At 38.7% G+C, this 15,583-nt stretch overlaps 1 protein-coding gene across 1 annotated transcript in view; it reads right to left on the reverse strand.

The window, feature by feature from the left end:
- LOC122793290 (anthrax toxin receptor 2-like) overlaps positions 1-15,583 on the reverse strand; it is a 3,151,219-nt gene that overhangs the window by 800,440 nt on the left and 2,335,196 nt on the right. The window lies entirely within an intron of this gene.

Below are 15,583 nucleotides of genomic sequence, written 5' to 3' on the forward strand. Positions count from 1 at the left end.
TATTTTTATTTCTGTGAAAAGTAAATATCTTATATTGTCAATGTCACAGGGTTGCTAGCCTTCTAAAATGGAACATCCACACCTCTAGGGACATGCTAGCCACAGGTAGACATGACTGGCAATAGCTTAAAATGGAATGTTCTGTGTTAAATCTGTTCATGTTTCAGGGACAGTTTATTTGATAGCAGTTTTAGCATTTCACTGATGGTTTGTTTGCAAAATGTGTCATTTGCCTGTTGTTTTGGAGTGAGGGAGCATAGTTGCATTACTGTTTTGGCAAAAACAAGAGATTTTTGCTACTGTTACTCTCCTTGTTTTGGATCCAATCTTGGTTTGTGTGTGACTGCAACATGTTAGAACCATACATTTCCTTTTTTATGTTTGAATATGTTGACTGTTTTATGTTTCTCCAGTGGGTAATAGAGAAATGCTACCTTTTATGTGTCATATCAAAACATGACTTTTATTTATGTGATACGTATGTGTATTATCCTTTTTTTGCCTTTTATATCACCTAGGACTATGGCACCCAGGTGTCCCAATCCCTGAAACTGCACCTTCAGTGACCCTAAAAATGAAGTCATTGTGCAAGCATTTAGGCATCATGGTGCCTTTCTGCTTGAGAGGGGAGATGGGGATATGTCAGCCAGAATGCAAATTTGGCAGCAGATAGTTGCTGATGTGAATGCAGTAGGTGGCCAGAACATATGATCAGGTGCTCATAGGGCCACTGACAAGATTTCATCGACATAAAAGACAGCAGCTGTAGTGGCCCATAGACTGGTATCTGGGGGCTGCTACACAGCCACCACTAACAGCAAATGAAGAGTTCCTGTCTACTGTCAGGGATCCAGGCAGCTTACTGGAAAGTGCACAACAGCATGTCATTAACATTGGTGCAACTGTTTCAGGGGAGGACAAGTTTGTCCAGAAGAAGCTTCCAGGTAGGCCTACCTATCTGAATTCTTAAATACTTCTTGTAGAGTAAAATATTTACAGCAATATTTAAGTTCTATTTAACATTAACTTCGTTTGGGGGGATAGTTGTAGATTGATGCAGTTAACACATTCCAGTTGATTACACATAGGCTCAGGGTGGACATGTCATCCAAGTTCTTGTTACAAGTATCATTAACAGACCCTTAAAGGGCAAAGAGTTTTAATCCCGTGTTACTGTTAATTGTGCTGGAGGTGTGCTTCCCCTTTTGCTTAACTTCTTCAAGGTACATTACCCACAGGAAGCATAGCATCATCTGCACTTAGTAAGGCAAACTTTTTTTGTCAGTACAGATGAGCAGTTCAAAGAAATATTTATTTTAGCATGTGTGTGATGTGGGTGTCAGGACCATACCTCTCAACCTGGAAACATCAAAAATCTGGACAAGACCCATGAAAAATAGGCACAAATCCGTATGCTGATTAACATAAAATTTGCATACATAATGCAACCCCACCCACTCCAATGGAATTGCGGGATACCAACTTTGAAATGCAAACTGAAGAATAGACAACAAAAATATGTCACCAGAGTCCCCCTGCAGCCATTCCAATGTCACATTACCTGGCTATTTCGCCCCATTTATCATAAACAATAATGTGTGCATACTGCTTTACTAATACAATGATTATTTGGATTTTATTTTTACATTTTACAGCCCAATGCACAAACACCAGTAGACATCTGCTAAACAAAGCAACACTGTCTTACAATGAAAACAGACTTGGCATTAAAACTTCCCTGCAGTTGAAACTCACATTCATTGAAACAGTATTGAAACCCACACCACATTCAAAAAAATGCAAAATGCATTTGGCCAGTGGTGGATAAAGATTACCTTTGGGCTGTTTTCAAATCATTGGCCCTTGTACACAAAACAAGAAATATACATGTTTTCTCTGATACACCTTCCTGACTTCATTAAATTATATTCCTTGTATAATACAGCACACTTGTTAGACAGAGCACATTTTACATTGTTTGAACATTTTTCCAATAGGCTGTAGGCAATGAAACAAAATGCATGAACCAATAATGACAAAACTGCCCAATTCAGAAGATTTCCATCATAAAAGTCTACTTCCATAGTGTCCACACCCACACTGTAAATAGAATGACAGTAGTCTATGCCATAGGCATCTTGCACAGCTTCTCGCACTTATTTTCAATTTCATTTTTTTTGGGGGGGGGTACAAAAAGCCAAAAACTAGGGACACATTTTAAACATTGCTTGTATAATTTTGGAAAGTTGCTAGAAAAAAATGTTGCGTTACCACCATGCATTTCACTGATAAGTCTTGAACCCAGGACCCTGTGGACTACAGTCAGAGGACCATTACGCCAAATCAGCAGTTTCCTGCAAGATAGGAAGACTGAAACTTAAATGGCTATCATTTCATGAATTCAGTTGTCGTTATAGCTCTCAATCTCTTTGCACAAAAAAACTGTACAAAACCAATAATGGGGGAATACAAATTCAGTTCTCACTTTGGGGGAATACAGTCCCAAAATAGGGACAAATTTCAAATACTGAGCTTATAAACTTATCAAATTGCTAAGGTTTTGCATTATCATTTATTTTCTGAAGAATATGAAGTCTGAAATTCAAATGCCTGTCATTATTTAATGAATTCAATCCTGCAGCGATTTGCCACAAAAATCCTGAAAACCACAGATTTTATGAGGAACAGATCAAAAATATGACGCATAATTTACAAGTGGTGGCTAAGGACTTCAGGCTCATTTTACCCTGTTCCCAAGGTACAGGGTTTGAGCCTGAGTACCTCTAGCCACCAGGTGTATCACAATAGGGGCGTTTTCTCTCTCTCTCACACACACACACACACACACACACACACACACACACACACACACACACACTCGTGCATGTGCAAACATTCCTACTTTTCTAAAAAATCTACTGCATTCTAAAAGCAAGCCGAAAAAATGAACTTAATGTCACTAACTTTTGCATAGTTCACTCTTAAGTTTTGCAGTCTGCATTTATTGACTACAGCTTCAACTTTGATTTATTTATGTGGATTAAGGATCAAAGCAAAGCACGATTGAAGATCAAATACAAAAAAACAAGAAAACAGACAATTAAAAACAATAAAACAAAACACAGTACTGAAATATTGTTGGTAAACAACTGTAGCTTATAAATAGGGTAAATGCTGACTAAAGTTGGTGCAGCAATAAAACACATGCTTATCTCTAAGTAGCCACAAACAGGTGCTAAGGGAGTTCTTAAAGCCTGAAGTTGTGGCAGACTCCTTTAACCAGCCAGGTTGCATATTCCACATACACTGACCAAGGCAAAAGCATAAATGCTATATGATTGTGTGCTTCCAGAATAGCTAGGATCTCATGGGTAGTTGAGCACATGCTGAGAGTCAAGCAGTACCAGGCCAAGAAGACTCGCACAGTGGGAAACCCAGGTCATAGATTCATAGGTGAATACTAGGCTAACTGCTTTAATAGGCAATTTTAAGCCTAGCCAATAATGTGAGGTCAGAATCAAGCCGTGTACCTTGTGTCTATGAGTTGAAGACCCATGTACGCCTTCACATGATCTCAGTACCCAGGCTGTTTCAGTTTTAATACCAGATCCTTCAACTTCATTTTTGGAATTCAAACCTCTATCTGTAAGCAACTAAGACTCTTAAAACTGGCAATTTATAATACATATACTTTTAAACAGATTGATCTTTATGACGAATAACAATAAATCTCAGAAAGTAATGCTATTCAGAGGGCAAAATCATAAAGCTGTGGTTAAATTGTACCAGTTCTGAGGTATATGAGGAATTGTTATGAGAAAAGTGATGCAAAAAGATTGGAGTTTGAGTGGTAATGATGAAGAACATTTTTTGATGAGAAAATATTATCAATTACATTGTGGTATCTTTTAAGCTCCTGCACTGATGAAGACTATATGAATCCAAAATTAAAATATGCATATTACTAGAAAATTAAATTAAAATGTGCTTAATTAAAATGTGCCAGATATTATTGTACTAGATTAAGAACAGGATAAGAAGTAATATTTTTGTTTGGGTTATAGAGGATGAAAGACATATAGACAGGCAGCTGCCTCAGAACAAAGCAAATACTAATGTAGATGCCTTGTTAGTAATAGGAAAAAACAGGATTCACCATGAGGTGGTATTGGAGGTAAAAGTATAAAATGAGTTGTAGCATTACAGCTATGCAAAGCCAAGTGTCTGTCTTTGAACGTCCTTTTTGTTTAGTCATCCAGAGCAACAAGAGATCATCTCTCTCTTCTCTGCTTTAGTGACTTCTGCCTAGAAATTAAGCACCGTGCCTGCTATACCGAATTCATTTCCACTGAGATTTATGTATTGTTCAGTGAAGTGTTTCTTCTATCTACAACATTTTTAATCCAAAAGATGTTCTAGCCACCTCCACATAAGAATCACTGACAAGACATGCATTCTTTGCAAAGAAAAGGTATTAAGCCAACTTGTAGAGTGAAAAATTAGAAATGCTCTACATCAAGAGGGAGGCATGAAAAAGAGCAATGCAAATATATTTGCTTTTCATGTTACACATGCCATGTGGCTACCATACATTTATATAAGACTTGAAAACCAGGAGGGTGAAGACATGTTTTTTCCTCAGAGCATTAGGTATCCAGTTCATCACCATAATTCTGACACTTTTTTTTATAAAAGTTTACATTTTTCCAATGTCTCCGACTAAGAGGGTCTTTGTATTACACAGCACTATATTGTCCTTTGAGAATTCTAATCCATTCTAGTTCGTTCCGGCATTTTCGCACACACACACACACACACACACACACACACACACACACACACACACACACACACACACACACACACACACCTCATTCCTTACTTGAGTGTCCGTTGAGGATTCTTATCCATTTCTCATTTGTTCCACTGAGGATTCCCCGAATAGTGCTGCCGATAATCCATTCTCGTCTCATTCCCTGCTGATAACCCATTCTAGTCTCCCACTCACATTTGCAGCTGGCCAGCCAGAAATGATGTGAGCTCCTTGAGATCAATTCCAACTGGCTGGTAGCCCTGACAGAGCTGACTATAGTAGTCTAAGTATTGATTTATGTCCTGCGTTTGTTGCTTACTATCACAGGTGATCCTGAGAGTCATTTCAAAACTTTCCCACCTTTAATGTGACCTATAACCTGTACAACTCAATTGAAAAAAAAAAACAAACCTGTTAGGGGAAAATATATAAAAAAATTAAAAAAATACAGTAAGCTGGTTGCTTAAGTGTGCACACACTTAAATTAAACCAATACTTTGTTGAAGCACCTTTTGACTTAATTACAGCATTCAGTCTTCTTGGGTACACACCTGCCATCAATTAGAGAGACTCTGATTAACCCCAAATAACATTCTGCTGTCCTAGTAGATTTCCTGACATTTACTCAGCTGCCTGCTGAAGCAAAACCCATGGTTTGCAGAGAGCTTACAAAGAATCAAAGGGATCTCATTGCTGAAAAGTATCAGTCAGGAGAAAGGTACAAAACATTTCCACAGCATTGGATATACCATGGAACACAGTGAAGACAGTCATCAAAAAGTGGAGAAAATGTGGGACAACAGTGACATTGCAAAGAACTGGGCATCCCTCCAAAATTGATGAAGAGACAAGATGAAAACTGGTCAGGGAGGCTGCCAAGAGACCTACAGCAACACTGAAGGAGCTGCAGGAATTTCTGGCAAGTACTGGTTGTGTACTATATGTGACAACAATCTCCAGGATTCTCCATATGTCTGGACTATGGGGTAGAGTTGCAAGATGGAAGCCTTTTCTTACACAGAAAAACATCCAGGCCCAGCTAAGATTTGCAAAACAATATATCAAGTCTCCAAAAAGTATGTGGGAAAATGCGTTATGGTCTGATGACAACAAGGTTGAACTTTTTGGCCACAATTCAAAAAGGTATATTTGGTGCAAAAACAACACTTCACATCACCAAAGGAACACCATCCCCATGGTGAAGCATGTGGTGGCAGTATCATGTTTTTGGGTTGCTTTTCTTCAGCTGGAACTGGGGCTTTAGTGAAGGTGGAGGGAACTAGGAACAGTTCCAAATACCAGTCACCTTTTTGCCAAAACCGTCACATGTCTGCTAGAAAGCTGTAGATGAAGAGTAATTTCACCTTTCAACATGACAATGACCCCAAGCATACATCCAAATCAACAAAAGAATGGCTTCACCAGAAGAAAATTAAAGTTTTGGAATGGCCCAGCCAGAACCCAGACTTAAATCTAATAGAAAATCTATGAGGTGACCTGAAGAGGGCTGTGCACAAGAGATGCCCTTGCAATCTGACAGATTTGGAGTGCTTTTGCAAAAGAGAGTGGGCAAATATTGCCAAGTCAAGATGTGCCATGCTGATAGACTCCTACCCAAGAAGACTGAATGCTGTAATTAAATCAAAAGGTGCTTCAACAAAGTATTAGTTTAAGGGTGGGCACACTTATGCAACCAGCTTATTGCACTTTGTTTATTTTTTATATTTTTCCCCTAACAGATTTTTCAGTTGAATTGTACAGGTTATAGGTCACATTAAAGGTGAGAAAAGTTTTGGAAAGATTTATTGTGGTCTCATTTTTTTATATCACAAAAAACTGGCATTTTCTCAGGGTTGTGGACACTTTTTAAATCCACTGTATGTATGTATGTACATATGTATATACACACACACACACATATATATATATATATATATATATATATATATATATATATATGTATATATATGTGTAGAGAGAGAGAGAGAGAGATACACACACACACACATATATGCATCTACTGTTTGCCTCAGAATAGGGAAGCATTATTTATACTGTTGGTTAAGCTGTAAGGCACATGTCTCCCATTAGAGACTGCTTAAGTCTACTACCAGTGAAAAATCTTTGGTGTTCATATTTGGCTTAATTTAAGAGCATCAGGTAACTACAGGTCCCTGATCTGCGAAAAAGAAAGTTGTGGGAAACTGAAGAAGTCTATTAGCAAGTCCTGGGAATATGTGTGTGTGTGTGTGTGTGTGTGTGTGTGTGTGTATATATATATATATATATATATATATATATATATATATATATATACACGTGTATGTGTGCAGTGAAGGGCTGTTACTGTAAAAAAGTGGGACTTTAAGACACTGGTTTACATAGAATGCGGTGAAACAGGAAACTGGTTTGTTTTGCCAAACAGAGCCTGTGGATTTTAGCTTTGTTGTTGTCTACTTTGAGTTTTTGGAGCTTCCATCCATTCTGTTTGGTTTGTTTTTGTTGTTTTGCCAAATACTCAGCTCTGTAAGAGGTTTGTGTGCAATCTTTTGTTGTTCTTTATTCATATAATTTGGAAAAAATATGGGTAAATGGATGTACTGATTAAGGTTAGTTTTAGAGACTACTTTTGGCATAAAGGACAGGTTTGCTCTGAGTGTAACCTTCTCCAGATGAAATACAGGTAGTATCTCACAATTCAACCATAATCCGTTCTGGAATGGCAGTTGCATTATGAGACTCCATTTCCAATACAAACGTATGGAAAATAGTTTAATTCATTCCTGGCCCAAACAAAATCAAAAAATACACACAAAAGATGTAGATTACCATGATCTGAAGTGTAGAACATCTCTTAATGGAGGAGAGGATGTGGAGGAGGGATGGAGGAGGAATGTCTCACATGTCACATACAAATTTATTGGATGTTAAATCCATCTAAGAATGCAGGCTAACATGTTTCCTGTCCAGCTAAAATGCATATTCAATATATCACTGTGCGATAGCAGTTGTGTGTTTCTGATTATGATGAATGTTGTATTTAGTTCACTTTAATGTGATATGAATTATAACTTCAAACATATTACAACAGTTTCCTATCCACACCCCAAAACAAATAGCAATACACAATACAGTATATACTAGTGTGTCTGTTTTTTTAATCCCTCTCCAGGACTTTGCTCAGTGGCTCCCACACTTGGCTCATTCTTTCAGGTAAGTTGGCATCATACACTTGTGCCCATACTCTCTGCCCAGCCACACCAGTCTTCATGCCAAAAACTGATGAGTCACCATACCTTTACACTATTTACAGAGTCCACTTAGTTTTTAGTTGCTGGAAGGGGAATCTTCTTCACCCTGTCCTGCCTGTTCCCTCTGTTTTATGGCAGGTGCAGGTGAAAAAAATTTGTCCAGGGTGACTTGTGATTCCTTCTTTTTCAAGACTATCTTGAAGTAGTGCATGACATTGCTGTAAACAAGTCCATCATCCTGTTGAAGTCACCTGTGTTGGGGTGCCACTCCAAGACTATAACCCACACCTTCTCCTAGCTGGATAAAGTTCTTTACTGTGAGCTGTTGGCATATGTCATTTTTGCCCTGACATCCTCATTTGCAGAAGAAATTTCCATTTCTTTTTCTTTGAACTGCTCATTGCAAAGTGCTGTAAGTTCCTCCACTGTGAGCATGTCATCATGGTCTTGTAGCAGTTCCTCCACATCCACCTCCCCTATATCCAAGTGCTCTGTTGCAGAAATGATACCTTGCAGCACTTCAGCTGCTTCAGCATTTTCAGCTACTTCATCCACAATTTCAGCTTGGGAAAAGGAAGGAAACAGTTTCCTCCAGGCTACACGAAGGGCTTTCTACGACACTCCATCCCAGCCACTTTTGATGAATGATATGGCATGAGGAATGATGAACTCAGTCTTCCAGAATTCCTTCAGTGTTTTATCTGAAGAATGGGTCATGTTGAAGAGCCTTGAGAAGAGTGCTTTTGTGCAAAGCTTCTTGAAAGCAGGCATTGACTTGTTGATCCATAAGCTGAATGAGAGAAGTTGTGTTGGGAGGCAGGAAATGAAACTTGATGGAATCATAGTCTATCTGAAGAATTTCCTCTAACTCTCAAGAGCAGACAGAGGCATTGTCCAGAAGCAGAAGAGCTTTCATTGGCAAATTGTTCTCTGTCAGGTACTTCTTGACACTTGGAGCAAACTCCTTGAAAAATCCAGTCCTTGAAAACTGACTGGTCTACCCAAACTTTTGTGTTTGATTTCCACATTACTGGTAGTTTTTATTTTATAATCTTTTTTTTCCAAAGCATCTTGGGTTTTCAGAATGATACACCAGCAGAGGCTTCAGCTTGAAGTCTCCACTGGCATTTGCAGCCAGGAGGAGTGTGAGCCTGTCTTTCATGGGCTTGTGACCTGGAATCCTAGCTTCTTCTTGGGTTATGTAAGTCCTGCTTAGCAATCTCTTCTAGAAAAGCCCATTTCATTGCAATTAAAAATCTGTTGTGGCATATAACATTCCCTCTCTCTATAAATTCTTCAAATTCCTTGACAAATTTCTGTGCACCTTCTTTGTCAGCACAAGCTGCCTCTCCTTGCCTCAGAACATTGTGGATCCCACTTTAAATTCCTCTATTTGCTGTGAGCTACTTCCTGGATTTTTTTATTTTTGTAGATCTTCAAAGATGAGCTTAGCTTTCGCACAGGTCATGGTCTGAGTTATTGGATCTCTCTTCATCTAGCTCTCCTGGATCCAAACACAAAGCCTCTTCTCCATAACTTCATGAATTGTTTTTCTGCATTTGTCCAAAACCTTTGTTGCTCCTTTTGACAAGTTAGGACCCATGATACTGTCTCTATTTTTCTCAAATGTTGAGATGGTAGACCTAGGCATGCCATATTGTTGTGCTATTCATCCTTTTTTTACCTCCTGTCTCAGTTTTACCTATAATTTTTTTCTTCTCTTCAATGCTCAGCTACTTATTTTTCCTGCAATTATCACTCTTCTTTTCACTCTTTGACCCCATTTCTTCACAACACTTAAAAGAAAAAAACTTCACTACATAAACAACCAAACCAAAACAGGAAACAATGAACAACTTTTCAGCCTCCTTTCTGGGTTGAGTTGTGGGATGCCCTGGTGGCCAAAAGCATGGCTGAGTTGTGAAATGGTTGAGCTGTGAAGTGGTTGAATTCTGAGGTGTACCAAATAAGGAAATTTGGACTACAGTGCATGAAGCTCAAAAACTCATTTTATGAAGTTAATGACTACTAGCAGAATAGTCTTTTAGATCAAAAATTTCATCTCAGTAGAATTTACTGGCTTGACTGCAGGTTTGGTTAACTTATCCTGTACAGTATTCAAGTCCCTGGGGAAACACGGTGAGCCAAAGGTGGTAGAGAGTGAAAACTCGTTTTAAGAAAGCTTTACATACTACATGAGACATTACGGAAGACTTAGAAAATCCTTGATGGAATGATGAAATCACTGCTTGGTGCACCTTGGAAAATGAATAACTAGTTCCTTTCTGAAATAGGTCTAAAACGGGTCAACACATGGCATACAGAGGCAGAAAAGGGATCTGTATCTTGTTGGCCAGTAATCTGATTGGCTACTTCATTAAGGAGCAAATGGTTCCTGACCATCATGGAAGTAGTGAAATTCTGCAGTCAGGTGAAAGAAGCAAATGTCCAACAAAGGCACCTTGTACTGAAAAGATAGCTGATGAAGAGGAGGATGCCTTCTCTTGAGATGAGTCTATAAACAAGGGGAACCACATCTAGTTAGGCCAGAACAGGAATATGAGAATGACCTTTAGTGTGCACATTTTGACTTTCTGCAGGAACATAATTGTGAAAATGGGGAAAATGCATACAGGAGATCTGTGGCTCAACTGTTGAAGAATGTTGTCTGGCTTGGCTTAGAGGATAAAGGAGCTGTTAATGAGTTGTTTCATGTGGTCCAGTGGTGCAAGATGAGATTCCCTCAGCCTCCATTGCCTAACTGTGCATCTCTGAGCAAGTCACTTAACCAGACAGTGCTTCTGGGCTAAGTCTGTAAAAGGTTCATGGAGGTCAGAGCACTACCCCAGAAAACAAATGTAAATAAATTAAAAAAATGCAACTCTTGGTGACTGTTTTTCTTAAGGAATAAATTGTGAAGAAACTGTCAAATTTGGTTTTGGATGATGAAGCAAATTGTACCAGGATCTTCTCCACCTTCAAAACATGCTGTGAGCTACTACTGTGTTGATAGACCATTCATTTGGGAACAACATTTGTTTGCTCAGCTTGTCCACAATAAAGTTGGCAGTCGCTGGTGTGCGCATTGCAATAAGAAATCAATGTAATTATATAGCCCACTGCTTCACTTGTTTTTTCTGCATATGGGTAAAGATTGTGTTCCTCTTTGCTTATGTACCATACCACTGCTGTATTGTCTACGTGGATGGATATCACACCATGGGGGAGTGAGTCTAGAAATGTCTACAGTGCTAGGAGGACTGCTCTCATCTCCAGCATGTTGATGTAAGATTGAGCCTCTTGCATTCTCCACATACCCTCATACCCTTGACTGTCCTGTGTCAGTAATACCCCCAGCCTAGAACAGATGCATGGATTGGAACCATGCCAGTTGGGGTTGGTTGAATGAAGAGTGCCCCCAACTAGCAGACTCTGTGGGATTGTGAAGCTGTTGATACAGGCCCTTGAAAGCATGACTGCCTGAGTCATGTTCTGTATTGCTTGATTCCAATGACTGGTGTATGGAACAGTCTGTACAGAAGCATCAATAAGGCCCAAGGCCTTGAATACTGCAGATCCTGTGGGGTTTGGATTTTGAGAACTTAGCACCTCATTTTTAATGGTGTAAATCCTGTTTAGTGATAACTTTGCCCTCTGGTTGACTGTATCCAAATGGCAGCCAACAAATGTCTGGGATTAACCCAGATGTAGTTGGAACTTCACATTCACCATGATCCCCAAAGGCAGGCACAGTCAGAGCAAGCACTGCCTTGCATTAAAGAGCTTTCCTATAGTAGGTGCCACTAAGCACCAGTTGTCTAGGGAAAGAAATATCCAAGTAGTTACATATGGGCCATGGTGGAAGCCAAGCATTTAGTAAACACCTGGGGGGCTGTGGTGAGTCCAAATAGCAAGGCTTGAAACTGAAAAGACTGGTTCTCACTTGGCCACACAGGCATCTCCTTAATGCTTTTGCTATTTTGATATGTAGGTATGCATCCTGGAGATCCAAACCGCACATCCAGTTTCCTGCCAGCAAACACAGTAGGATGGACTTAGCCATGACCATTTGGAGCAACTACTTATCCATGTACTGGTTCAGTCAACTTAAGTCAAGTACAGACCTAAGATGAAGTGTATTCATGGACTCTAATAAGAGCTTGTAGAAGGACTGTAAACCTTTTATTGTCTACTGGGACCTCTTGGATGGCTCTTTTTTGTAGGAGCATGTCTACTTCTTTCAATGTTACCCTTTCCTATGTTGTGTGCATACTCCCTTTATACTCTTGAGCCAGGTTGTACTTTGCGATATAATAACTGGAACGGACTTGTGTACACTTTCTTGCTATTTACTTCACCACTGTTTGGCAGTGTTGGGATTCAAATCCCATTAGTGTCGACTATGTTGACATCATGGTGGATAACCTCCTGCCATCTGGAGGTCCCATTGGTAGCAGTTATATTATTGCCCTGTAACATTTGCAGCAGTGGTGTCATTCCTTCCATCACATTTGGAGGGAATGGAATGATCACCCTGTCACAGCCTGTACTGCCACTATGACCTTGCTCATTCCTGAAAAGGGACTTTGGAACAGTGTGCCCACCTGATTAACAAATGTAAAAATAAACTTTCCATCTGAAGCAGGACATGTGTGAGTGGCTTATCTTGGCAGAGTTGTTTTCATTCAGTTTTAGACATGGAGTTTACTCTTTTAGAAGAGACTGAATGCCTCAGAAATTGTCAGTACCACATACTTTTGCTTACTTGATGTTGAAGTCACTGTGATAACACCCTGGCAGATATATGCAATGGATCTCCTTGTTCCATTGCTTGGACCTTTTAGGAAGAAAGTCTTATCATAACACTAACTTGCTACACCTATCAGCTGTTTTGTAGTCCATGGCTATTGTTTCTGACCTGCAGTAGTGTAAGACCACCCTGTTTTCACTTGGTAAATGGCAGCTGCTTTGGTGACTGTAGCATATGCAATTTTCTTTTAAAAGAGATTGGGAGCTATTCCAACAGATTTGAAATATGGTCTGAAAAAACAGAATTTCTTATGTTTAGAAGTAGCCACAGCAGTGACCAGAATACATAGGGTTCAAGTCTGTATAAGGTGCCATTTGCTCTTAGCTTGAGAAATTCTGGATGACTCTAATAAGAAAGCTACAAATATGAAAGTTTCGTTGAGTTACTTATTTTAGTCTCCATTGCAGTTACTGTGAGTTGCTAACCAGACCTTGCCAGGTAAAACACAGATGCTAACATGATAATGTGTGTCACCACACAAGCTGCGACTACACTGTCACATTTTGCTTGGATATTATATTGTAATTATTTATTCGCTGCTTACCAAAACTATCTCCAAGCAAATTTAAATATGCTACGAGTACAAGTAAACCCATAAAATTTAATACAATGGACAGGAGAAGTCTGTTCTTAGGTAGTGAAGGAGACCACAGATGGAAAAGTAGACTGAGTTCATTCACTTTAAATATGTCATGCCTTAGACAAAGTCCATTTCTGCCACATTACAAATCAAACATCTGAATAAATGAATTCAGAGAGAAGTCATAATCCATTTTCAGAAAAGATCTGTTGAGAAAAAAATATGAACTCTGTACAGTATGGTAAAAAAGTGCAGTAAAATGTCATACATGGTTTTAACTGGATTCACAGTCAACTTAACTAGTGCTAAATTATACAATTAAAGTTGCAGGTTAGACTCAGAAAAATCACACATTTAATGGCTGTCTACAAGTTTAGTGACTGTTGTGCCAAGTTCAGACCTGTGTTCATCAAGGCCCCTTTAAAAGTGTTAAATGATTTAATTTGTTCCAGAGGTGAGGAACCAATGAGTAATTAGTTTTTCTCATTTGCTTCTACTTTTGATGGATATTTTAATGTTGCATGTCTCTTCTCCTGACACATTACAGGCAAGAGAGTCTTTCATGGCCTGGAAAACAATGCATACATTCTCTCTATGGAAACAGACCACCACCAAGAAGAGAGACAGTGTGAAGTACAGGTTGCCCTTCCCATCTTTTCTTTTGTCAGAGACCTTTAAATCCTGGCCAACTGAACCAGGTTCTTGGCCTTGTGATTGTAGAAGGGGCATTATTCTTTATGTTTGGCCACAGAGAGTGTCAGTGGAATGCTGACCTCCCTAGAGTGATAACACACACTCTTGAGTATCATATGGTTCACCAAAGATCTTTCTTCGCACTGTGGCAGTTTTTGGGTTCCATGTTCACTGTAGGCTATAACCAACCTCTAAGCCTATTTTAGGCCTTCAAAGAGCTTGTCTCCAAATAAGGGCTGGATCATATACTCATATCCCTATCCAGTTGTCACTGGGCCTTTTCATCCATCTTTCTAATTTTATGACAAAGGGCATTCCACATTAGATCTGACCTACTATGAAAAGATATTCTCTTCAAGATATTGCTTGATTGAGAAACTTCAACAAACCTATGTTTATTCTTCTTGTCTATAGAATGATTTCAATACCTAGATATGCTGCAGTGCTATCATTATTGAGGCACTTATAAATTAATATAGGATCTCCTCTCACTGGTCTAATTTATAGTAGATTCACAATTTCTGCAAACTGATCTTATAACAGTTTTCCAATTTTTGTAATCTGCCTTATAAAAAAATATATATTCTTTTCTCTTTTTAATATAATATTAAATATAAACTAATACACAATTACCAACATTTCATAAAATGGGAGTAGAACACTTTTATCCTTAATAGTGACTGTATGTAATATATGCTTTGTTGCACAATAACATTTTCTGATGAGCTCCAGTGAATTTGTTTCAAAGAGTAGTTGTTTATCATAATTCCAATATTTGTTATAGAACTGTCCTCATCAATGATCATAAAGCATAAGGATGACAAGGATTTTTAATCCAAAATGAAGGACTTTATTTTTTATTTATTTATTTTTTAACATAAAACTTAATACTTTTAGCCTTTGGCCAAGCATTCAATCTATCTATGAATCTCAGTATATTGTGTTGCTCAGTCAGGTTAACAAATATTGACCTAGCGCCTTGGTGTCATCAGCAAACTTGCTGACCCAGTCTGATGGTAGATGAGACTGGACCAAGCAACAACTCCTGAGACACCGCTTTTTTCAATGTTTTTTCTACTACTGATAAAACATCTCCAATCTTTACTCTTTATTTTCTATCTTATAGCCAAATTCCAACTCATCTACCACAAATGTAACTAAACATTTATTTTGATCACAAATTTTAGTATTTCAACATGACGCACTGTATTGAATGCCTTAGCCAGGTCATAATACACCACATCAACAGACGCATCCAAGTACAATGCATACCAGATATACTGATAAAAGATGATTAAGTTAACAACACCTGTTACAATAACATTGCAAAATTTGCTACCAGTGCCCCTTACCGAGCCCACCACTGCCATTCCCTAAAACAACTTGGCTTGAATTCCAAGTGCTTTCAGCTACACTAGTCCCCCTCAGCAAAGGTT

The sequence above is a fragment of the Protopterus annectens genome, chromosome 2.part0 (genome assembly GCF_019279795.1).
Source record: "Protopterus annectens isolate FY-2018-M chromosome 2.part0, PAN1.0, whole genome shotgun sequence".
NCBI lineage: Eukaryota > Metazoa > Chordata > Ceratodontiformes > Protopteridae > Protopterus > Protopterus annectens.